Genomic DNA, 26,301 nt, shown 5'->3' with positions numbered 1-26,301 from the left:
CCTTGAAAATCCTCTTTTTCCTCCCCGTACTGACACAAGAGGAAAATGTTTTGAATGACCAGCCATCTGCCTAGGGACTTTTCTCCTATTCCTGAGGAGTTCTTAATGTTATGGTGCATAAGAATTACCATATAAGGTAGAAGGCAGTACTCATGCATACTAACTTTGAAAGCTACTTAAAAGGACTTTTAAAGATACTTGCAGCCTTGTACAATTTTTGCACAATCTGCTGACTTCAGAACCCAACACCCAATTCAGTCATGACTTGACTCCTAGTTAGGGGTGCAGATCAGATACAGGGTGGCCAGTTACCTTTACGCTGCAGATAGTTTTTAGTATAAGAGCATATGACCCACGTCTACCTGGAGCATTCTTATTTAAAAAGTATTTGTTGTTTGCTTTTATTTGCTAAATCCTGTGACCCTAACACTGATGGACCTTTGATTTGCAAAGATTTGAATAAGGACTCAAAAAGGGCCTGCACAATTAAAGTACACTGAAATAAAGCTGGGGGGAAACATTTGCAATAAAATATAGTTATTATAGGACTTCCCAGGTGGCGCTAGTGGTAAAGACCCCCCGCACGCCAATGCAGGAGACAATAAGAGACACGGGTTCAAGCCCTGGGTGGAGAAGATCCCCTGAAGGGAGGCATGGCAACCCGCTCCAGTATTCTTGCCTGGGAAATCCCATGGACAGAGGAGCCTGGCGTGCTACAGCCTGGAGTCTAGAGGGTCCCAAAGAATCAGACACTACTGAAGCAACTTAATACAGTGCAGCTCAGCATAGCTATTATAAGGCTTCCTGGTGGCTCCACAGTAAAGGATTCACCTGCAATGCAGGAGATGTGGGTTCAATCCCTGGGTTGGCACTTGATTTCAATATATAAAGAACTCTCCAAACTCAACAGGAAGAAAATAAATGAGTTAAAACACGATGAAAGGCTTGAATAGACATTTTGTCAAAGAGGATGTGTGGCCCTCCAAATCAGCACATGTGTTCAGTATTTATTAGCCAATAGGCAAATGAAAATTAAAACCATCATGAGGTACCACTACCCACCTATTAGAATGGCTTAAAATGCAAAAGAAGAATGGAAGGACACACGTGAAAATTCTTATGCTGGTTTACTTCTATGCAGTCAAATGCAGGCGACTTCCTCCCTCTTGATTCTGTGGTTTTTACACTTCTTTAATGAACATAAGTTTCATTTTTAAAGAGATTTTTGTATAGATAGCTTTTCTATATTTAAACATATAAATATATATATATCTTATATATATTTACATATATATGTAGATAGATTTTTTAATAGAAAAACTTGAATGATACGGTTACCAAGTCCAAGCTCGCTCTGCTTGCCACAAGATAAGCCAATGAATCCGAGAGACGAGGTGTTGAGGCAAGGAAGAGACTTTAATCTGGGAGCCGGCAGACCGAGAAGATGGCAGGCTAGCACCTCAAAAGCAACATCTTATTGGGGTCTGGCTGCCAGGTTCTTTTATAGATCAGAGAGAAAGAAGCAATGAGGAACCAAAGTCAAAAGGCAGAATAGGGAGGGAAAGGCAGTGGGAAAGTAAAGCAAAAGGGTCCTCAGTCTTGCAAAACCTCTCCAGGGAATGGCCAGCCTCTGGGAGAAGGGGTGTGTTAATCTCTTCTCTTCACAGGTGGGCAGGGACAAACTCACTCTCCAGGAGCTGAACAAAAGCACTTTAGTTTACAGTCAAGCAGAGGGTCAGGGTCCTCCAGGCAAGCCATTAAGTATGATAACAAGAGCAATGGAAAGCAAGTCAGGAAAACAGTGTCCAACATGGCGTCAGAATTGGCTTCCTCCCTGCAACAATATCTGCCATGATTTCATATTGGTTCAGCCTTTTAGGGGCAAAGATGCTTCACCGTGCTATTGGAGAAATAGCTTTTAGATAAAATGTTTCTTTTAGTCACGAAAGAACTGGCAGTGCTATCATCGTCCCATAAATCTTGCGCTTTGCCCTGGGCGCTGCAGTGTCCTGGCCTCCCCTGCACCATTAGCATCCATTAGCCCACAATTTCCACTTTGTGGAATGCAGCCAGAATTCCTTCTGAAAGGGGAAAATGTTGGCATGATGATGCAATCAGAAACCAAGTACTGTATTTGTTTCCCTTTCTCATCATCCTAGCATGTCTTACAAGTGGACCAGAACTCTCATCAAGAATTAAGCATCAGGAAGCTGCCATGCATTTCAGCAGCACTTGGCTTATTTGATTTTGCTCTACAAAAGTGACCAAAGTTATGCTAGGTGGAGTTTTCAAATGGTTTTATCTAAAAATCTAGAGAAAAGAACGGAAATTGTTGCAGGAAGGGGGACCCCTTCCAGGGCCCGAAACTCAGCTCTTGTCTAACACTTGGAAATTAATTGTCCGAGGAGACACGTGCTCACAAAGCAAGAGATTTTATTGGGAAAGGGTGCCCGGGTGGAGAGCGGGAGGGTAAGGGAACCCAGGAGAACTGCTCTGCCACATGGCTTGCAGTTTCAGGTTTTATGGTGGTGGGATTAGTTTCCTGGTTGTCTCTGGCCAATCATTCTGACTCAGAGTCCTTCCTGGTGGTGCACACCTTGTTCAGTCAAGATAGATGCCAGTGAGAAGGATTCTGGGAGGTGGTCGGACATGTGTTGTCTCCTTTTGACCTTTCCCGAACTCTTCCGGTTGGTGGTGGTTTATTAGTTCCATGTTCCTTATCAGGACCTCCTGTCATAAAACAGCTCATGCAAATGGTTAGTATGATGTCTGGCCAGGGTGGGCGGTTTCAGTCAGTGTGTTTCCCCTAACAAAGCTAACAGGGAAGAACAAAATCTGACTCCGTGTTGGATCTGTTTCTTTTATTTTAACCTTTGCCTCCCATTGCTTTTGTTACTATAATCACTAAAAAGATGCTGTCTATAGCTTTTGTTAGGGCTTCCCAAGAGGCACTAGTGGTAAAGAACTCGCCTGCCAACGCAGGAGATGCAGGAGACCTGGGTTCATTCCTGAGTCAGGAAGACCCCCTGGAGAAGGAAATGGCAACCCACTCCATAATTCTGGAAAGTGACTGCTACATCAGTTCAGTCTTCTCTGAGTTAGAAGGTTGTCCTCAAGGAGTTGACTGGGGCTTCCCCTATGGCTCAGCAGGAAAGAATCCACCTGCAATGCAGGAGAGGCAGGTTCGATCCCTAGGTCAGGAAGATCCCCTGGAGGAGGGCAAGGCAACCGACGCCAATATTCTTCCTGGAGAATCCCATGGACAGAGGAACCTGGTGGGCTACAGTCCACAGGTTCGCCAAGAGTTGGACACAACTGAAGCGACTTAGCACGCATGCATAGCTATTGTTGTTCAGTCACTAAGTAGTGTCTGACTCTGCGACCCAATGAACTGCAGAACTTATAGCTATAAGCACTCGTAATAATGGCCTGCCTTGGGAAGCCTGCCCTTCTGCCTAAATGTTAAAGTAAAGTGTCTTTGCTCAGGGAGACACCGTGACCCTGCCCCCCTGTGAATGGCTCCAGGAAAGGAGAAATTAACTCATCCCCTGCCCAAGGTTGGCCAAACCAGGGGATATTTTACAAGACTTACAGCCTTTTAACTTCCTCACCTCCTCTCCCTCTCTGTTCTATAAAAGAAACTAGCATCCAGACCCCATACTCCACGAGCAGATGAGCTTGGACTTGGTGACAATCCACGTGCACGAGGCCTCCTAGATCATTATTTGCTGCGTCCAGGACAGAAGGGAGAGTCTGACGGCGGACTGAGAAGCCGATCCCTACTGGGCTGTGACAATCAACCCTCTATCCACCCCTTGAGGGATCTCAGCCTCCCTCAGCTATTCCTGCCGGGGCCACCAGCAGGAAGCAAGGCTCCAGGCACCACACAGGCCAAGCTGTTTCTCAAAAATCCACAGCTTTTATCAGGTATTAGGCCTCCGTTTGACAGTTTGACTGTGAGCTGCCTTGAGGGTTCTACCACACAGGGCGAGGGTATTACAAAAGCCTAAGACAGGCAGATTATTTTTTTTTTTTTTTTTTTTTTTGTTGGACAGGCAGATTATTGTCATGGTCTGTGCACGGGTTGGAAAAGAATTTCCAGACATGAGGCAGAACGAGAGGAGAATAGAGTTCATTAGAGTTAGAGTTGCAGGCCTACTCAAGGGAGGGTCACCTCCTTTCTCGGGCTGGTAGCCAATTTTTATAGCTCCAAGACAGAGAAGGGCTTCCCTGGTGGCTCAGATGGGAAAGAATCTGCCCGAAATGCAGGAGACCTGGGTTTGATCCCTGGGTTGGGAAGATCCCCTGGAGAAGAGAATAATAACCCACCCCAGTATTCTTGCCTGGAGACTTTACTGGACAGAGGAGCCTAGCAGTGTCAACAGTAAAGATGGCGGGGGTGGGGTGGGGTGGGGAGAGGACTTTAAATTTGCCTATAACTATCAACGTTTCTACAGCTCATATGATCTATGTAATTTAAAGTAATTTAAGTCCTAGAATCCTTTTGGGGGAGTGGGATGGAGAAAGATGGATAAATCCCACCGTTTTATCATTTGATAAGAGCAGTTACTCTGAAGGAGTTAAGGACAGGAGAATTTGAGAGAAGCAAGAGTCTTTCATTTTCTCCTTAACTATGGAAGTCTGGAGGCAGACAAGACACCTGGAGAAGGCATTAGGACTGGAGTAGCTCTGAACAGGGAAGGCTGTTCCACAGCTGGAGGAAGAAAAGGTGGAGAAATGATACAGTGTTGTCTGATGGTCTAGTGATCCAGCAGTTCTCAACTGGATCATTTCTGTTCTAACCACTGAGAGAATGTGAAGTCGTTAGTAGAAGAAGATCCAGGACAAAAAGTGACCACATGACTGAAGGAAAGAGGTGAGCTCTGTAAGGTTAGACACACAGTGGACCATTTGTGGAGGCAGGAAGACCAGCTGAGGACCAGAGGTAGGAGACAGGTTCAGAACCGTCCTTGACCATATATTTTCTTGCTAGTTGTATTGGCATCAATATTGTTCATTTTGCAGATTCAATATCTTGCAGGATGCAAGGAAGAGGGGCACGTTCAGAGTAGTTCTGGTCATAGGGAATGCACCATCTAGATTTCCCGCAAAAACCCGAGAGCCAGGTGAGACCTCTGAGGAAGAACTTCACTGAATCTGTGTGTTAGCCTGAGAGGAAGGTGGCAACATTTTACAGGTAGAAAAGGAAAAGAACGGGCTTTCACTGACTCCCCACTGAGGGGAGATTTCAAAGGTTCCTGTCGGAAGTCAGAGACGGTAATTCAGCGTGACAGAAGTGCAAAGTGAGGCTGGAACAGACGGGAGGTTGTGACCAAATTATCCTGGCGAGTTTTTTAGAGGACTTGCTAGCTGGGTTGATGTGTATAGAGTAAGTGTGACCGTGGGCCACCAGGGATTCAGCCCGAGCAGGAAACGAATCAGAACCACCAGGATCAGAGATTCAGACCTGGTAACAAAGAGGGTGTTAGAGGTTCAGCCTAACAAAGAATAGACTGAGGTCTGCTTAGAGGAACATGGTAAGAGGTATTGTGTGCGACGTTAATTCCTCCCACAGAAAAGAAGAGATTGGATTAGAGAGTCAATCTCATGAAAAAGCTGAAGAGTTGAGTCACTGTTTAGCATTTTGAGAAAATCTCTCTTGAACTCATTCAAAGATGCTAACAGAAGAAAAGCAGAAAGAGGCTTCTTTCTTTTCTCCCTCCTTCTCTCCCTTACCCTACCTCTCCCTTCTTTCCTTTCTCTCTCTCTTTTTTTTTGCCTGCATGGCGTGTGGGATCTTAGTTCCCAGGGATTGAACCCGAGCCCCCTGCCTCGGAAACATGGAGTCTTAACCACTAGACCGTCAGGAAAATCCCTCCTTCTCCTTTTATTTCCCTCCTTCCTTCCATTATTAAGGAATTCTTTTTCAGGAGAATCAAGAAGGAGCCTATTTCAAAGGGACCATGACAGATAACACAATGAACTTTTATTAGGAAATTACAGTCAGTGGTTCAGTGTAGGAGAATGAGGTACTATCTTAAGCTAATAGCAACAGAAGTTTGCAAAATAACAGGAGCAAAGGTTCTACCAAGGAGAGAACAAGTCACTAAAATAAGACACCATAGCTATTAGATACAGCCCACTTATAATTAGTCAGAATTTCCAAGTAAGAAAATTGACTCCTTAATGATTACCTTAAATTCTATTATTTTTATTCTGAGTACAATCTGACATGTTTAACCAGAAAAAAGCAACAGAATGGTTAGTGTGATCCTATTTTTATACACATCATTGTATTTTTCCATTTATTAAATTTTAAGATGCTATTGTTAAAGACATTACTAAAATTACATATATATACTCGGTGTCTTTCAGAAAATAGGATTCCAAGAATAGTGGTGGGTCACTCTATATTTGAAGAAAAACACCTATTTTTAGAGCAAACTTTCTTCTCTAATACATTAATTCATTTAGCTCATTTGTATTTTCAAGTTCTTTGCATTGTTCTCTTTAGTAATAAGGTATGGAAATTTACCCAATGATGAATATTTTCTTGCTAGTTGCAATGCATAAATATGGTTCATTTTGCAGATTCAAGGTTTTTCAGGCTACAAGGAACAGGGGCACATTCCGAGTGGCTCAGATACTGCTGCTGCTTCTAAGTCACTTCAGTCGTGTCCAACTCTGTGCGACCACACAGACAGCAGCTCACCAGGCTCCTCTGTCCCTGGGATTCTCCAGGCAAGAAAACTAGAGTGGGTTACCATTTCTTTCTCCAATGCATGAAAGTGAAAAGTGAAAGTGAAGTTGCTCAGTCCTGTTCAACTCTTCGTGACCCCATGGACTGCAGCCTACCAGGCTCCTCCGTTCATGGGATTTCCCAGGCAAGAGTACTGGAATGGGTTGCCATTGCCTTCTCCAGCTCCGATACTAGGGAATGCATAATTGGGATGAGGAAAATGTCTCAATATCGAGGCCAATAGGCTTCAAAAGAAATTAAAACGGTATGAAAATCATCTGATAGGAACTCAGAAGACACGTTAGTTGAGAGTCTGCTGTCCCCGAGGTTAGGGCCCTGACCCTGTGGATACTCAACCACCAGCGCGTCGTCACCCAGTGTTCCTGTCACTGTTGATCAGTCAGCTCCTTGAGTGCCCGCTCAGTCACCATAGTCGTGTCTGACTCTTGGTGACCCCATGGACTGCAGCCCACCAGGCTCCTCTCTCCATGGGATTCTCCAGGAAGAATATTGGAGTCGGTTGCCTTGCCCTCCTCCAGGGGATCTTCCTGACGCAGGGACTGGACCTGCATCTCCTGCATTGCAGGTGGATTCTTTCCTGCTGAGCCATACGGGAAGCCCCAGTCAACTCCTTGAGGACAAACCTTCTAACTCCGAGAAGACTGAACTGATGTAGCGGTCACTTCCCAGTAGAGGGCGCCTGTGGTAGTCAGAGTTCTTGGTTGCGTGTAATAAGCCATGTCTTTTCCCAGGGCGGCAATTCTAACCAGGACATCGTGGAAAAGGCCAAACTATGGAGGTGGTAAGATCAGTGATGGGAAAGGTGGGCTTCTCCATTGGCTCAAGCGGTAAAGAATCCTCTTTCAACGCAGGAGACTAGGGTTCCATCCCTGGGTCGAGAAGATCCCCTGGAGAAGGGCATGGCAACCTACTCCAGTATTCTTGCCTGGAGAATCCCATGGACAGAGGAGCCTGACCAGCTACAGTCCAGAGCATTTCAAAGAGTCATTCATGACTGAATGACTGAACATGATGTGAAAGGTAGACAAAACCTGATGCTAGTTCAAGTGATAAGGACAGATTTTGGTCAGTTGCCATCAGGAAAAGAATCCGTTGTGGACTGAATTCAATCCTGATCCGTGTAGAGGTGATGACAGATGGGGGTGGGGTGGGGTGGGGAAAACAGGGGCTTGAGAAGAGTATGGGAAGTGAAAAATTAAACAAAGTGGGTCCATGTGAAACCATCTGGGTTTGCTAAGTTGAGCTCTATCTTTCTCACAGGCTGGGAACAGGGCCCTTATCTTCAGATGTGGCTGGAACAGGCAGTTTTGGGGAAGCCTTGAGTTTTCTCAAGCAGGCACTTTACATGGAGGTACAGTCACCCTAAGGACATGACCTGGAGAGGTTAGATACTACGCTAATGTTTATTCAAGTTTTTATGGACCAAGGTTGAGGCCTGGTGAAGCCTGGGCTCTGAGGAGCCTGGGTAGACTTTGGAGGGAATCACTGTATGTGGTTACTAGAAGGACGGTGGATCCCAGGAGGCTTTCAGGGCCGTGAAATTCTTCTGTGTAATACTGTCATGGTGGATCCATGTCATTATACTCTGTCAAAATCCATGGAAGGTACAACAGCAAGAGAGAACTCAAATGCAAACTATAGGCTTTAGTTAATGTATCTACATCAGCTCATCCATTGTAACAAGTGTACCACATTAATAATGTGGGAAAATATTAATAATATTTTGTTAATATTATTATCATTAATAATAATGTGAATAATAGGGAAAAGACAGTGAAGAGGGTGGGAATGTGGAGTCTGTTTATTTTCTGCTAATTTTTTTCTGCGAACCCAACCTAAAATTGCTCTAGAATAGTCTATTTATTTTAAAATCAAATTTTCAGATTTTTCTTTCCATTTTTTTTCTTTATGTTTGAGCAGAATCATTACATTTGAAGTTTATACTACTAAGGTTATATTTAATGTAATGTGTTACAGCCATGAAGATACCTTTAGCATGCTATGTATAAAGGAAAAGTTACAATTGAAAAGTTAATAGCTTCAAAGGTATTGTGCAATAATAAAAATGTCTAAAATAAAAGATGGCTCCCTGCCCCGCACAGGTGACTGCTCTTAGGAGTTTGAAATCCACCCCCCCCGCAACTACCCTCATTTATTTGGTCCTCACAAAAAATTTTTTGTGTGACACAAGCAAGGAAGCTATTTTAGATCCTGTTCAGTGTCAGTGAGACAATTTTCAGGGTATAGTTTCCGTGAGAAAACACCAAAAGGCACCTACTCAGTGCCTGGCACAGAGGTGCTAGAGAAATCATGTTTTTTCCTCTGTCTCCTATAAAATACGGGAAAATGTACCTCTATTTGAGGTTGGGCTTCCATGGTGGCTCATACAGAAAAGAATCTGCCCACAATGCAGGAGACCTGAGTTCAATTCTGGAGAGGGAAGCTCCCTGGAGAAGGGAATGGCAACCCACTCCAGTATTCTTGCCTGGAGAAGTCCATGGACAGAGGAGCCTGGTGGGCTACAGTCCATGGGGTCGCAAAGAGTTGGACAGGACTGAACGACTAACACTTTCCCTTTCTTTCTTATTTGATGTAAAGCATTTTAAAATGTGCTTAAACAAAAAGATCGAGACTCTAAAAGAAAAAAGTTTTTCCAAAAAGCCAGAGGATGCTGCGGAGCTGACTGACTGCTTTCTTTATTTCCAGGGACTAACTTTATTAAGGCATTAGCACACCCAGTCCCAGTGTCAGGTACCAAAAGGTGGGGTCCGGCTGCTCGCTGCTCAAAAGCCAATAAACAGGCCAGGTTGGTGGAAAGGAAAGTTTGCTTTCTTTCAGATGCTGGCATCTAGTGGGGAGGGCTTCCCTGGTGGCTCAGTTGGTCAAGAATCTGCCTGCAGTGCAGAAGACCTGGGTTTAATCCCTGGGTCAGGAAGATCGTCTGGAGAAGGAAATGGCAACCCACTCCAGCATTCTTGCCTGGAGAATCCCATGGACAGAGGAGCCTGGCGGGCTACAATCCATGGGGTCACAAACAGTTGGATACGACCTAGTGACTGAACCACAGAGAAGAGGGCGGATGTCCGTCCAAAGGCCAATTCCCCCTTACTGGCGACCAGTAAGGCAAGAGCTTGTATCGACCTCCAAGAAGAAACAATCAGCTCTGACAGTCATCTTGAAATAGGTCATCAGTGGTCTGACTGGCGTCATCTTGGTTGTTCTAGGTACAGTTAACCTTCAGTTCCAGGGTTATCTTGTTTCTGTTTCTCTGAGGCCGGTTCTCAGAATTGTGGCAGCTTATGTCATAGGTACAGTCTGGTCAGAAAGTTCACTTCTTCCACCTGGTGGGGCTTTCAGTTCCTATGAGACAGCCCACAGGATACGGCTCAGAATAATATCTATAGCCCTTGAGAAGGAACGAAAGGCCCTTGACTTTGCTTAATGGCTACATTATTATTATTTGGTCTCCTTTGACGGTTTGCCTTTGTTTTTGCATGTCCTCATTTCTCTGATTAAACTTACTCTTGGACCTAAGTTTTCCATAGACAAAAGGCAGGCAGAGACATGGCGGGAAGTACCACAGGGTTCTACTCTCTTTTACCAGGAAGGCATGGCGTTTTGAATGAAAATAATAGGTATTTGGTGAATGTTGGAGAAGGCACTCTATTTGGATAATGACTCAGATTAAGATATCCAGTTGTCAGTGATTTTAGCGTTTGATTGGTTTTATGAAATCTTTTGGGCTTCGCTGGTGGTGGCTCAGTGGTAAAGAATCCGCTGGCAATGCAGGAGTCACAGGAGAGTCGGGTTCGATTCCTGGGTCAGGAAGCTCCCTTTCTCAAGGAAATGGCTACCAGCTGCAGTATTCTTGCCTGGAGAATCCCACGGACAGAGGAGCCTGGCGGGCTACAGTCCATGGGGTCGCAAGTCTTGGACATGACTGAAACAACTTAGCATGCATGCATGCATGAATCTCTTATTGACTTGGGCGTTCTGGTTCAGGTTTTGTTTTTTCATTCTCCACCTGTTTAGGGGTAGATTTTTATGACTGGTGTGGAATTCCTCATTTTACCCATTTAAATTACATTTCATGCTTGATATTTGATGAAGGAAATTGAGCCGTTCTTTCTAGTGCCTTATGGGCAGGTTATCCTGGGGTAAACATTGCTTTGTGGGAAACCAGGACCAGTAGAAGTACTAGGAAAACAAGCTTTGAAAAGAGAGGTAATTACCTAAAATTAGATCAAGCAAAAGAACAAGCAAAAACTGTTCTATTAGGTAAATCCTGTTGCTAAATTACCTACAGCAAGCAAAGCACGGGATAATACTGTGTTCAACACACAGAAAAAGCATGTTTAAGACTTAGCAACAGGAAAATGTGTCAAATATCTAGTGTTATCAAGTCCTCTCTTATTTTTCTTTATTACTTTTCCAATTTGAAAAGAGAGAATTATAGAGACAATTGATTCAGGGCATGGGGGAGAATGGCCCCATTTTAAAAAATGTTCATAAATAAAGAAGTTAGTCACTTTGTGATCAAGTGATGTTTCTGAGAGATTAGTGATCTTTTTCTAGAACTTACTGGGCAGACTGTTTTCAAAAGCAACCACTGGTTCTAGTTGCCCTACTTTCACTGTAGTCATAAGTACCGTGAAAGGCTTTGAGCCATCGGGGGATTGAACTTCCCCAAGAAAAGAGCCATGAAACAAGTAATGTTGAACCAAAGAACCGGGTATCTTGGCCAAGTTGCAATTACAACTGTGAAGTTCTACAGAAATTCCTTCTCCAGGGCTATGAATTCAGCTCAGTAGGAGAACTCTGAGCCGCACACTTTGTCTAACTATCTGACACCTGTTGGGGAAATCTACTGGATGCAGGAGAGAGGACATTCATTGTTTTTCATTTCTCTCTTCCTCCCACACCCAGCGTGTATAATTTTTATAGCCCTGTCATCTGGCTTAAATCCAAGTCAGAGCTGAAAAATCATTAAAATAATAATTTTCACAACTATGTAGAAATTTGAGAAAATGCCTATGACATCATGTCACCCAAGAGAGGCAAGACACAAAAATGAACTTTGCTGTGATTACAACAGTGTAATAGTTATGGATACATATGACCATGGTCTCTAAGAGAGCAGGGCAAAATGAAAAACATCTGCTGTCTGGGGAGATTTTTAAAAGATCTTTGAATCTTTTAATTAACTAATGTAATCTTGCTGCAGTTGGTGCAAAAAAAAGGAAAAGAAAGGCAGAGTGACATTAAAAATGCTGAATAACTGGCTTCCCTGGTTGCTTAGTGGTGAAGAGTCCACCTGTCAATGCAGGAGACACAGGTTCGATTCCCGGTCCAGGAAGATTCCACATGCAACTGAGCCCATGTGCCACAACTACTGAGCCTGTGCTCTGGAGCTGGGGAACTTCAGCTACGGAGCCCACAAGCCGCAACTAACTCAAGCTTGTGAACTCTAGAGCCTGTGCTTCGCAAAAGAGAAGCCCCCGCAGTGAGAAGCCCACTCACACCAACTGGAGCGTAGCCCCTGCTCTCAACAACTAGAGATGAAGCCCACACAGCCCCGAAGACCCAGCATCACCTAAACATTACTAAAAACAAAAATAAATAAAATTATTTTTAAAATGCTGAATAGCTGGTATTATATACCACGGAGCCTGCTCCAACAGGCAGCTGCTGTAAATGACAGCGGGAGTCAGATGGCGGTGGGTAAACACAGCCTTGAAAAGCCAGGTTGCGCTGAGCATGCCCCACGGTCTGGGGGTTGGAAGTTGTTGCTGCCCCAGCAGGAAGCTGCTGGCTAGATACCCCCCAGGATGCCTCACCTGCAGCCAGAGCGGTGGGTGGGGTGGGTGGGAAGCACTTAGTGGACTCCAGCGTCACCTAGCAACCAACCAGCCCTTAGTGTTCCCACACTTTAATAACTGGTACAGCTGCAATAGTGCCCGCGAGCTGATAAAGAGCTGATAAACCATCCTGAAAGACGGTCTCCTGCATTGCAGGCAGAGTCCTCACTGTCTGAGTCACCCGGGAAGCCCTGAGAGAATGAGAGGCTCTCAGAAAGCCCTTCTAGACTCCAATGCCCAGTACCTGGTACAGACTCCATGTGCGTTGACTTGCTGTAACAGTGCTGCCTTCCCGATCTCTGATTGTATTCTGGTTAAGAAGCAAAAAACAGCACACAGCCTAGAAGTTTCTCCAGGAGACCATGGAAGTACTTGGTTGCACTTTTTCTTTTTTGGTACTGAAGTGAAGTGAAAGTCGCTCAGTCATGTCCGACTCTTTGTGACCCCATGGACTAAACAGTCCCTGGAATTCTCCAGGTCAGAATACTGGAGTGGGGAGCCTTTCCCTTCTCCACGGGATCTTCCCAACCCAGGGATCGAACCCAGGTTTCCCGCATTGCAGGTGAATTATTTACCAGGAAAGCCCAAGAATACTGGAGTGGGCAGCCTTTCCCTTCTCCAGTGGATCTTCCTGACCCAGGAATCGAACTGGGGTCTCCTGCATTGCAGGTGGATTCTTTACCAATGAGCCATCAGGGAAGCCCCTTTGGATCTGAAAGGGGCTTATTATCACTTAGTTTCACTGTCTCTTTTCCCCAGATCTGCCAACCAGGTATTGCCTTGCAGTCCTCTGGTTTTTGGCGTGGCGATGAGGACAGAGAAGAAGGAACAGCAAGGCACTTGAATGTGGGAGAAGGTTCCAAACTGCCATTCCACATTAGCATGATCCTTTCAAACAATATTCACGAAAATAGGTCTTCTTACACAGACCAGGAGTTAGGGAACACAAGCAAGGATGCCATGGACACCCTGGAAAAGCAGACAAGAGTGCTACAGCTGATCTTCTAAACTTCTTATTTTATACACGAGACAACTTAAGCTCCAAGAGAATAAGTACCTTCCTCAACTTGATAAGTTACCTTTTTTCGATAAGTGCATTTTTTGTGTGTCTCGTTGATCTAGCAAACTCTGGGAGATGGTGAAGGGCAGGGCAGCCTGGCGTGCTGCAGTCCATGGGGTTGCAAAGAGTCAGACACGACTGAATGACTGAACAACAAACAACGAGTTCGTCTTACTTTGTAAAACAGACACCTGCTTCTGAGTATCAAGAATGTGTTAAGAAACACAGTTGAAAAACACACAAAAAGAGATTAACAAGGCTGTCATACATTGTGCACAAAATGATTAATGCTCAAATGAGTTCTTAAGGGAAATAGGCAGCCTAGGGACCCTCTCCAGCTACGACAAGCCCAGTCCCTCCTGGTGGAGGAAGCCAACGCCTTAGTCTTGAGTATCCATCTCACCCATCGTGCAGAGGGAGTTTTCCATTACAAACCCACCATGGCCCGTCTTCCCCTTCTTCCCAGGAAAAGGAGCCTAGTAAAGATGCCCACAGAGTCATCAGTGCTGTAATCTCAACATCACTCACATCTGTGTTTTCTCCCCACGTGCATGCGTGCGAAGTCGCTTAAGTCGTGTCTAGCCCTTTTGACCCTGTGGACTATAGCCCACCAGGCTCCTCTGTCCATGGGATTCTCCAGGCAAGAACATTGGAGTAGGTCGCCGTGCCCGCCTCCAGGGATTGAACCCACGTCTCCTGCATTGGCGGGTGGGTTCTTTACCACCAGCGCCACCTAGGAAGCCCAAGCACCATCATTTCCAGTGGAACGCTCTGCTCTTTCTAGTGGCTGACATTTAGTGTGTGTTTTCTCTGTGCAGGTATTGTACTAAGCAGATTACATGGATTACTTCATTCGATCTGGTTAGGAAAATGTTCTTCCTATGTCCAGTTGCAGATGGGGAAAGCGAGGCCATGGATGGATGGATGGATGGACAGACGGTGGGTAAATGTGAGGTTCAAACCCATTCTTAACCATTAAAATTGCCTTTATAAATGATGGTAAGATAAATTCTAACTTCTCTAAATCTAGGAATCAATAAATGATAAAGTAAAATAATGATACCTAACAAATAACACGGAGAAGGCAATGGCAACCCACTCCAGTACTCTTGCCTGGAAAATCCCATGGATGGAGGAGCCTGGTAGGCTGCAGTCCATGGGGTCGCTAAGAGTCGGACACGACTGAGCGACTTCACTTTCACTTTTCACTTCCATGCATTGGAGAAGGAAATGGCAACCCACTCCAGTGTTCTTGCCTGGAGAATCCTGGGGACGGGGGAGCCTGGTGAGCTGTCATCTATGGGGTCGCACAGAGTCAGACACGACTGAAGTGACTTAGCAGCAGCAGCAACACATAACAGTCTCCTGAGATGGGTGCTATCATTGGCCCTGGTTTATAGAGATGCCTAAAGTATTTCTGGCTTTTTTGATAAAACCACATTCAGAAGAAGGAGAAACACATAGATACAAGCACCAGACGAAAGCAATCACACGTGCATTTAGACTTAGATGAAGAAATATACTCATAGGCAGGGGCTGTCTTTGTCAGCTCGGGTTGCCATAAGAAAACATCTTAGACTGGGAGGCTCAAACAACAGCCATTTATGTCACACGATTCTGGAGGCTGAAAAGTCTGAGATCAAGGTGGTGCCAGATGAGGTTCTTTGTGACGTCTCTTTCCTGTCTACAGACAACTGGATTTTCCCTGCGTGCTCACAAGGCCTTTCTTCAGCACCTGCACGTGGAGAGAGAGACAACTCCAGTGTCTCCTCCTTTTCTTATAAGGGCAATAACCCCATCACAAGGGTCCTACCCTTTCTAGTAATCAGACACTTGGCAGGTGCTGGGGGGATGGGAGATATTCTCATTATAAACAGGTGTTTATTTTGCATGCATAAGAGTAACTTCCTTGGAAGCCCTTACTAAGACACAATGCCATGAGTGAGGTATTATTAATCCCATATTACAGAGGAAGGACTCCCCAGGTGGCGCTAGTGGTAAAAAATCCGCCCATCAATGCAGGAGACGCAAGAGACGTGGGTTTGATCCCTGGGTCGGGAAGATCCCCTGGAGTAGGAAGTGGCAACCCACTCCAGTATTCTTGCCTGGAGAATCCCATGGACAGAGGAGCCTGGTGGGCTACAGGCTACAGTCCATGGGGTTGCAAAAAGTCGGACATGACTGAGCAGACATTATAGATGAAGAAACTGAGAATCAGAAAGTTAAGGAACTTATTCAACTGTTCTAAACACTTGCTAAGTTCAGATGACTCCCTGCTATGGAATAGGCATACTTTGATTCCCTCTGTCTCTCCTAAACTTTTTCTTTGGAAAAATTCAAATTACACATAAATTGGGAGAAAGTAGAAGAAACCTCCGTGTACCCATCACCCAGTGACAACAGTTACCCACTCATGATTGTTTCAACTATGATTCTTTCTAACACTTGTAGGAACTTGTGGAAATTTCTGCGACCAGACAGATAGGTGTGTATTATGCCTTTTATTTGCTATCTCAAACAGTTTGCTCAACAAAAATATATAAATATGTAATATTTATGTAATTCTCCAGCCCCTTGTCGTGAGATGAATTTTTCAAATGTCTAAGCACTGAGAATTCCTTGGCAGTCTGGTGGTTACGACTCCATGCTTCCATTGCAAAGGGTGTGGTTCCACCTCTGGTCAGGGAATTAAGATCCCATATGCTTTGTAGCGCTGCCAAAAAAAAAGGTCTAAGCACTTCAGGGACTCTGCTTACTTGATCTTAGGGGCAGACACAGAAATGCTGCTTGTGACCCACAGCCAAGTTCTGTGGGGAGGGCAAGGTGCCAACTTCAAAAAAGGGGAAGAACTCGGTTCCCTCTGGTGACCTCTCTGATGACCATGCCATCACATGGCAGTAATGATGGGCCATGTGACAGCCAGTCATAATTCTCAGTTAGTATTTCAAGCACTTTGGGTGGACCCTTCCTTATTTATTCTTTAACAGAACCACCAAATGGTAAGAAAGTAATTTTTAAACATAACTTGGCATAGGAATTTGGTGAGTGTTATCCAATCTCTTTTCTTACTGCAATATGTATAATTTATCTTCTGAAAAAGATGTATTACTGTGACTTAATACCAACACGCAACAATTTGTTCATCCTATTTGTTCTTCACAAGAAGGAATAAAATCATTAGCTATATTTAATTTATAAAGGAGTCCATAAAGAAGCATTTGACCGAAATTCTTCTAGAACATAAGCTTCACTCAGCAAGTAAGTGGCAGAGACACAGTTGGAAATGGAGGCCCATCTCTCTCTGTATCATTCAGCTTTGCTATAGTAACAAATGGCTCCTATAGAGGAAGAAAAGCTCGAATTTTTCTACCCTCTTAAGTTATGTCTCTGTGGCGTGTGAATTAAACTATCAAAAGATAGATTCATAGGAGGGAAAAAATAGTTCACTCACATATGTAATGTACATGCACATAGGAGAATATAGTGATGAGTAACACAAAGGACTAGTCAGAACTCGGGGCTTGTGTACCATCTGAATAGGTGAAAGAGAGGGGAAGCAATACACTTACGGGAAAACCAATGACTTTTTGGAAAGATAAAGGGTTTTTGGGAGAACACACAGGGGATAAAATATTTGTGATAATGTTCTTCTATACAGGTATGAGTGATCTTTCCATCTCCTTCAGGGCCATAAAACTCCCTTGGTAAAGGGCTTTGGGGAAATTTTTTTTTGTTTTATTCACTAATTTTTATTGGAGTATAGTTTCTTTACAATGTTGTATTGGTTTCTGCTCTTCAGCCAAGTGAGTCAGCTGTGTGTATATATATTCTTTTTCAGACTTCCTTCCTATTTAGGTCACCACAGAGCATTGGGTAGAGTTCCCGGTGCTCTTCAGTAGGGCCTCATTAATTATTAGTTGTTAGTTTTTACATTGAAGTATAATTGACCTCTAACACTGTTAGTTCCAAGGGTACAACACAGTGATCAGAAATTTCTATACATTACAAAATGGTCACCATGGTAAGTCTAGTTACCACCATGAGAAGTCCTTTACAATAAGTCCTTTAAAATATAGCTAAAGATTTTATATGGGGACACATACATATATTATAACATTATTGACTATATTTCCCACACTATACATTTCGCCCTTGTGACTCATTTATTGTACTTGGGGAAGGTTTTATTCATGTTCTCACTTCTAGGAGTAGATCTACCCTAAAGAGGAAATAAAGCAGCCTTATTTCCCAGAAGTTGCTGCTTTTAGTCAGAGAAGAGGCTTTTTCCTTTCTTCCTTATCTGGTGACTTTCAAATCTCTTTAGCTTAAAATAACCTTTATACCAACCCAGGGGTTCTGAGTTGTTCCCACAGATCCAAATCTCGGTAGCTTATAACAACCAAGATACACTGGGTTAGCCAAAAAGTTTGTCCGGGTTTAACCCGAATGAACTTCTTGGCCAACCCAGTACTTCTCAGTCATATTACATGACAGCTCTCCTCCACATGTTTTCTTCACCCCAGGAAGAAAATGGAAACATGTTGTTCTGTTATGGCAGAAGGAAAACAGAGTGCCTGGGGCTTGCAATGCCTCTGAGAGCTTCCATTTGGATGTGGTGTTTGTCACTACAGCTCATGCTCCATTGGCTAAAGCAAGCCATACGGCCAAGATGGCTGACAGGGAGACAGGAAGAGTGACTCCTCCCACAGGAGGCCACCACGAGGCTCAGGGCACTCGGAGAGGGACTCTTACTGGTAAGGGGAGTGAATAATGGGGAGCAATACTATTCATACAGTTTATCAGAGTCTCCAATGATACACCTTTTCCACTCCATTCTGCTTTGAAAAGTTTCAAAGAGGAAGTAAGACTTGAGTTGGCTTTTTTCAAGGCTTTTTACTAGGCAGGGATGTAGTAGACGTCAGGTATACATCAGGTATATTTGGAAACAATAAATGTATGAAAAAATGCCTAACCCCAACGTCACTGTCGCTCAAGAAAGAAGATACTTTTTGCCTGTCAGATTGGCAAAAAAATTGTAAGTTGATTATATTCAGGAAAGTGCTATTCACTCCTAAACTGCTGGTGGGAATATATATACTTTAGCTTGTGTGAGCAGCAATATCACAGTATCTACTGAAACTAAACATGCAAATAGCTTTTGACCCATTCATTCCACTCCTAGGAATCTCTCCTACAAAGATATTTGTTCGTGTGCACAAACATGAACGTATGAAGGATGCCCAATGAACTGGAAAGCCAAATGGATGTCCATCAAGATGAGAACTGTAAAATAAGTTATAGCTCTGGAATACTATATATATATATGAATGGATACATAAATGTGTGTGTTAGTTGCTTAGTCATGTCTGACTCTGTGACCCCATGGACTGTAGCCCTCCAGACTCCTCTGTCCATGGGATTTCCCAGGCAAGAAAACTAGAATGGGTTGTCATTTCCTTCTCCAGGGGATCTTCCTGACTCAGGGATTGAATCCAGGTCTCCTGCTTGGCATATATATATATATGCACACACATATATATACATATACACATTTAAAGATCATCCAGACCTATTTTAAGCTTACAACATATATAATCATAATGCATAATACCATGAAAACTACATCTAAGTGTAAATAAAGTATTAGCAGGATGCATATTACTTTGTTACAGTTGTTTTAGTTGTAGCAAAATTAGTTGAGATCAATGATGACAGTAGCAGTAATTACTCTACGTACTCCTGGGTTGTTTGAATCTTTTACAAATAGGATTAATTCCTGTATTCTTTAACATAATTAAACAAATTAAAATGCCTAAAATTAAAATAAAATAGTGCCACTTTGTTTTATAATATTCATAAAGTTCAGAAAAAAATTTAAAAGATAATTTTTATTATTTGAAAATGAAAAGTCATTATTTGAAAATGACTCTAAAAGCAAACTCATTTGAAAGATTGATCACATACAGAATTCTCATTTGGACAGGCCTCATTCTGAAAATCAGACACCCATAAGAGAATAGTTCAAGAAACCTACCTCCCAATAGCTTTAATCAGTTGACTTACTTTTGTTAGCGGCTAACAAAGTCCCATCTCAAAACACTTCTAGTAACCACAGCTGACTGCAAAAGTATTGAGGGAACATTGTGATAGAAAACTGAGTTAAGAGGTGCCTAATGCAGGAGAAATTTCTCGACTGGTGTTTAGAAGAGAGTTTGACTAAAACTGACGACTATACGGCCTGATTCAACCAATGATATGCAGCATTCCAGCCAACTTTATTACCTGCTCAAATAAAATCAATAATCTTGGTCAGATAAAGCATGGTTCAATGGTTTCAATTTTCTTCTGTCGTCAGAAGGACTGAATAGGAGCTGGAGTAACTAATGGAAATTTCTTTCATTCTTCATCAAGCTGAGTTAAAGGTTTCCTGAAGCCAGATTTTCTACCAACTGTATAAATTGTTAAAAGCCTCGCACCCAGAAGGCTGTTCACTGCCATTTTCTTCCCTGATGCGTTTTCCTTAGCCCCACCCTGTGTTGTTCTTTGTTAGCACTGTTACATTATTCATGTTAAAAGTCCCGTTCATTTTGTATGTGTCCTGGAGCTAGGATGTTTCTCCAAATCACTTTTGTTTGGACAGCTATCCCATTACCGTACTTATGCCTTATAATGCCAAGAAGCCATCCCTAATGGGCCCAGGTGACAAATCCAGTATTATCAGATTTTAAGGTGCTAGGTACCCCTGTGATCTTTAGAAAACACCCAGCACCGTCTACACAATGAAGACACTCAGGAAGATTGAGTAACTTGTCCAACTCATGGTGGTCAATGTCTGATGGATCTCCAACTTCAAAGTCATTTTGTCCCAGCACTACCTGGATCCTGGTTCACAGAAGCACGATGTCTGTGATGTACTGACAAAGGATGGAGGCAGGCCCTGAGTCCCAGTGCCTATAGGCAGTTTTAAGTCTTCTCCAACACCACAGTTCAAAAGCATCAATTCTTCTGCACTCAGCTTTCTTTATAGTCCAACTCTCACATCCATACATGACTACTGGAAAAACCAGAGCCTTGACCAGACGGACCTTTGTTGACAAGTAATGTCTCTGCTTTTTAATATGCTGTCTAGGTTGGTCATAACTTTCCTTCCAAGGAGTAAGCGTCTTTTAATGTCATGGCTGCAATCACCTCTGCTTTTTAATATGCTGTCTAGGTTGGTCATAACTTTCCTTCCAAGGAGTAAGCATCTTTTAATTTTATGGCTGCAATCACCACCTGCAGTGATTTTGGAGCCCCCCAAAATAAAGTCAGCCACTGTTTCCACTGTTTCCCCATCTATTTGCCATTAAGTGATGGGACCGGATGCCATGATCTTAGTTGAGGTTAGATAGCAATAATTAATAAAAATATTAATAGTGTAGGGAGGAAAAAAAAATTTTCTCCTACCCTTCCTAGCATTCAGCTGGGACCTCCCCTGTAACAAAAGACATGTTAACATGAGAAATACAAACTGAAGTTTATTAACCAGTATCCCTCATAGATATATGGGAGACACCCAGTGAAAAGCAATTAGCTCTCAGAGGTGGCTTAAAACTCAGGCTTAAATATCATCTTCAACTAAAGACAAAAGAGAGAAGTGTGTGGAGGAGGCCAGTCATGAGGAAGTGATCAGGAAGGGGACAGTAAATATGAGTCAGTTTTTTAACATAAATTTAAGTTGGTTTCAAGTTATCTCCAGGGATTAACCTTTGTCCTTCCTGTTAGAGGAGGGAGGAGAGACAACTTTACAAATTTGTGTGCTGCTTTTAGGCAAATAGGGGAGGACCGAGAGCTTTTCTTTTATCTGTTTCTTCTCAATTGCCTTCAGCTCAGCGTAATTCTTCCGCCAAAGTGGCATGTTTTGGAGTGGCATATTCTGCCACTCTTCAGTAGCTAACAGTCATTAAATATAAATGAAAAAAAAGTCATAAATATAAATGGAATAGGGCGTGACGTATGAAACGCCCTTGAGAGCAGACACTCACTCTATGTCATATTCTTACACCCTAGGTGAGGTCAGGGCTTCAGAAGAAATAAAAGCATGTGGTTGTCTTGACATAAACATCAGAGGATTTTGCCAGATAGGACTGGGGTGTGGTCTAACACACGTCAAAGAGGGCAGTAAACTTGGTATGCTTAGAGTCAAATCCTTACCATTTTCTACTCATTAAAGGTCAGGGGAAAATGACAAGAACAAAGCCTCTAACTTGGGACCTAGTGATCCTACATTTGCCTTGACAGACATTAGATTTCTCTATTTTTTTTTCTAACTATTTCTAAATTTCTAAAACTATTGTAAAAATTTTCAAAAACACAGCAAAATTGAATTTTACAGTGAACACCTATGAACCTACCACCTAGATTCTACTATTAACATTTTACTGTATTTTATCAATATCTATCTCTTTTTCCTTCCCTCTACTCATCCATAACCCATCATATATGCGTGCGTGCATTCTAAGTCGCTTCAGTTGTGTCCGACTCTTTGCAACTCTATGGACTGTGGCTGGCCAGGCTCCTCTGTCCATGGGATTCTCCAGGCAAGAATGCTGGAGTGGGTTGCCATGACCTCCTCCAGGAGATCTTCCCAACCCAGGAATCAAACCCAGTTCTCTTATATCTCCTGTGTTGGCAGGCAGGGTTCTTTATCAGCACCACCTGGGAAAGCCCATTTGTATGTGTGTGTGTGTTTAGGACAAAAGTAAATTGTAAACATCAATACACTATCCCTTAAGGATTTAGCTAAGCAAAGTTCAATATGTTTAATTTTTTTTTCTTTTAGTGTAAAATTTACTTTCAATGAAATGAAATCTTAAGTGTGCATTCACTGTTTTAAAAATGCACATTTACCTGTGAGAGCCTAGACTCTAAAGCACCAGTGGGACAAAGTTTAAGGTGCTATTTTCCTGCTTTGCTTTTATTTAGGCTTCGTGGAAGGCTCAGGACTCACTCTCTGGGTCCTGCATATACAGAGCTGGATCCTCATTTTATTTAAAATGTTTATATTTTGCTCATTATGGACTGTTTGCATTAAATTCAGTTTCCTAAAATTGTATTGAAAGGCTATTTATCTTAATTATGGAGCTTTTTTTGCACCCTGGTGCCCCTTAAATTTTGCAGTCTGAGCAAATTCCTCACTCACCTACCCTGCTAAGTGGAAGTCCAAGGGGAAGACTACTGAGCAGCAAAAGTCTGAAACAGGAGCTGAATCCACTTGCTATTCAAGAAGCTGGGCAGTTCAGTCAATAAGAATCATGGTTCCGGATCACTTCCCTGGGGGACTTACTTACTAACCCTGAGCAATAAATGCCAGGCACTATCTGGCGATGACAATCACAGTTTACGTGCCCACCCACAGGGCCACGTGAAGGAGCCACCTTAGGACTAACATTTTCAGGAGCGCTGGAACAGAGGTGGGAGGCCACATTAGGTGGCACTGGACTTCTGGTGGGTCTCAAGAATTGGAAAAGTTGTTGGGGAAAGATTATATTTTGTATGAGTGAGCAGACCACAAGAGCTAGAAACTGGCGGGGAGCCTTACCTGAGCAGTCCGCGAGGCATGAAATTGACTAGGAGCTGGCCACACGCTGGTCAATGTCCCTCCCAGCGGGTGGAGGGCGGCGCCCTCCCCTGGGGCATCCCCTCCGCACCCCCAGCAGCCCACCTGCCCGGGGCTGGAGCCTGGACACTGGAGACAGCTCTGAGGGCCCTGAGGGGCTGGGCGCTGCCTGCCGGGGCTTGCTTTGTCTCTGCGACACGCATGGATTCTTAGCAAAGGGCTTTGTTTGCCTGTGGAGCCTGTAGCTTTGTTCCAGGACCCGGAAACTCTGATTCCTTGTGATTTCAAAACCTGGGGTCACCGCCGGGTAGTTTCTGCATGATCTAATTCTAGGAAGTAGGAAATAAAAACAGCGCCTGTTACTGCCACACACCTTCAGCGGTAAGGTGGAAAAAAAAGTGTTCTAATGGAAAACTGAACCTTGTCTATAACAGGCAATCTCTGCCTTATTGGATTTTGATTTTTTTTCTTTCTGACTCTGAGCTGTTTTACAGCTGGTGGAGCTGCAGATAACTGCTAATTATGTACATTCCATCCTGTTTGGGAGACGTCCAGCTTACCTCCCCCCTCCCCAACTGCTGGAAAAAAAAGAGCTTTGTTTCCTTTATGATTCATTTCAGCATTTCTTTTATTCCATATACATGTGTGCTTTTTTACTTCTTCATTGAAACAGTTATAAAAGCTGCCTGATTCCTTCACTGTGCATGTATATGTGTATGCTCAGTCACTTTGGTCATGTCCAACTCTTTGCAACCCCATGGACTGTAGCCCACCAGGCTCCTCTGTCCTTGGGATTTTCCAAGTAAGAATACTGGAGTGGGCAGCCATGCCCTCCTCCAGGGGACCTTCCCAACCCAGGGACTGAACCCGCATCTCCTGCATTTCAGGCAGATTCTTTACCACTGAGCCACCACGGAAGCCCTCCCTCACTGTACGAGGAGCTAAATAGTATCTTCAACATGTGTCATTTTTTCTGTATTTGAATAAGAGTCATGAGTTTATCTCTTCCCGAAATTTATCTTGCCCCATTTTCTAAGTCTCCCTAGGATCTTAGTGTAACACTCAAAGTTGGTCTGTGTGTCTCTTCCAAGGGGAAAGCATGTGTCTTTGCGGGGAGCAGGAAGGGATGGGGGCTCACATTGACCGAATATATTCTGTGCACCTTCTATTTTCCAAACAAAATTGAACTGAATCTGCACAACCCCGAGGAACAGCAACTGCTACTCCATTTTATGGAGAAGACAACTTGTGTTCAGAGATAATTCCAGACATAAATATTATACAGAGATAAGTGTTATTGGAGGCAACTACGATTCAGAGATAATGTTCAAAAATAAGTGACTTGACCCATGTGTGCGCGCTCAGGTGCTGTCGTGTCTGACTCTTTGCGACCCTGTGGACTGTCATCCACCAGGTCCTCTGTCCATTGGATTCTCCCCCAGGCAAGAATACTGGAGTGGCTTGCCATGCCCTCCTCCAGGGACTCTTCCCCCCCAGGGGATCGAACCCACGTTTGCCTGGGTCTCCTGCGTTGCAGGCAGATTCTTTAACCACTGAGCCACTTGGGAAGCCAACTTGACTAATATTACTTAAGAGTTGCAGTTAGGATTTGAAGTCACATCCGTCTGAGCCCTAAACCATGCCACATGGTTATCATACAGTGTGACCAGGTGGCCCTGCCTTACAAAGAGTTTTTAGGTTTGGGGGAAGGACTATTTCTCTGCATGTCCCGGGTCACAAGCATACACAGGATGCAGGTCAGACATGCTGAGAAACTGTTGTTAATTTATTCAACAGAGGCCTTACCAGCGTCAGAAGGAGAAATAGGTGGGGCTCATATTCATATTGCATTTCCCCCCTCCTCTGATCCTGCTCCCCCAGAAAAAACAGGGAGAAGGCTGTCTGTGAAGTTTGCTGTTTGTGAAACCCCTGAGTCGATGTTGAGACAATGGCAGAAAGAGGAGGACAAACAGGTCTTGCCTTCAAACTGACCTCACTGTTCAAAACTGTTGCGTAAAATAGGCATTGAATACCCGACACTCAGTTCATTGGCATAATTTAACAAATATCAGGTGGCTAATTAACAGAATGGGAAAGACTAGAGATCTCTTCAAGAAAATTAGAGATACCAGGGGAACATTTCATGCAAAAATGGGCTCAATAAAGGACAGAAATGGTATGGACCTAACACAAGCAGAAGATATTAAGAAGAGATGGCAAGAATACACAAGAACTGTACAAAAAAGATCTTCACGACCCAGATAATCACAATGGTGTGATCACCCACCTAGAGCCAGACACCCTGGAATGTGAAATCAAGTGGGCCTTAGGAACCATCACTTCGAACAAAGCTAGTGGATGTGATGGAATTCTAGTTGAGCTATTTCAAATCCTGAAAGATGATGCTGTGAAAGTGCTGCACTCAATATGCCAGCAAATTTGGAAAACTCAGCAGTGGCCACAGGACTGGGAAAGGTCAGTTTTCATTCCAATCCCTAAGAAAGGCAATCCCAAATAATGCTCAAACCACCACACAATTGCACTCATCTCACACGCTAGTAAAGTAATGCTCAAAATTCCCCAAGCCAGGCTTCAGCAATACGTGAACCAAGAACTTCCAGATGTTCAAGCTGGTTTTAGAAAAGGCAGAGGAACCAGAGATCATATTGCCAATATCTGCTGGATCATCGAAAAAGCAAGAGAGTTCCAGAAAAACATCTATTTCTGCTTTATTGATTATGCCTAAGACTTCAACTGTGTGGATCACAATAAACTGTGGAAAATTCTGAAGGAGATGGGAATACCAGACCACCTGACCTGCCTCTTGAGAAGCCTGTATGCAGGTCAGGAAGCAACAGTTAGAACTGGACATGGAACAACAGACTGGTTCCAAATAGGAAAAGGAGTACGTCAAGGCTGTATATTGTCACCCTGCTTATTTAACTTATATGCAGAATACATCATGAGAAACTCTGGGCTGGAAGAAGCACAAGCTGGAATCAAGATTGCCGGGAGAAATATCAAT

This window comes from Cervus elaphus, chromosome 30 (assembly GCF_910594005.1).
Source record: "Cervus elaphus chromosome 30, mCerEla1.1, whole genome shotgun sequence".
Taxonomy (NCBI): Eukaryota; Metazoa; Chordata; class Mammalia; order Artiodactyla; family Cervidae; genus Cervus; species Cervus elaphus.
This window is presented reverse-complemented; position numbering follows the sequence as displayed.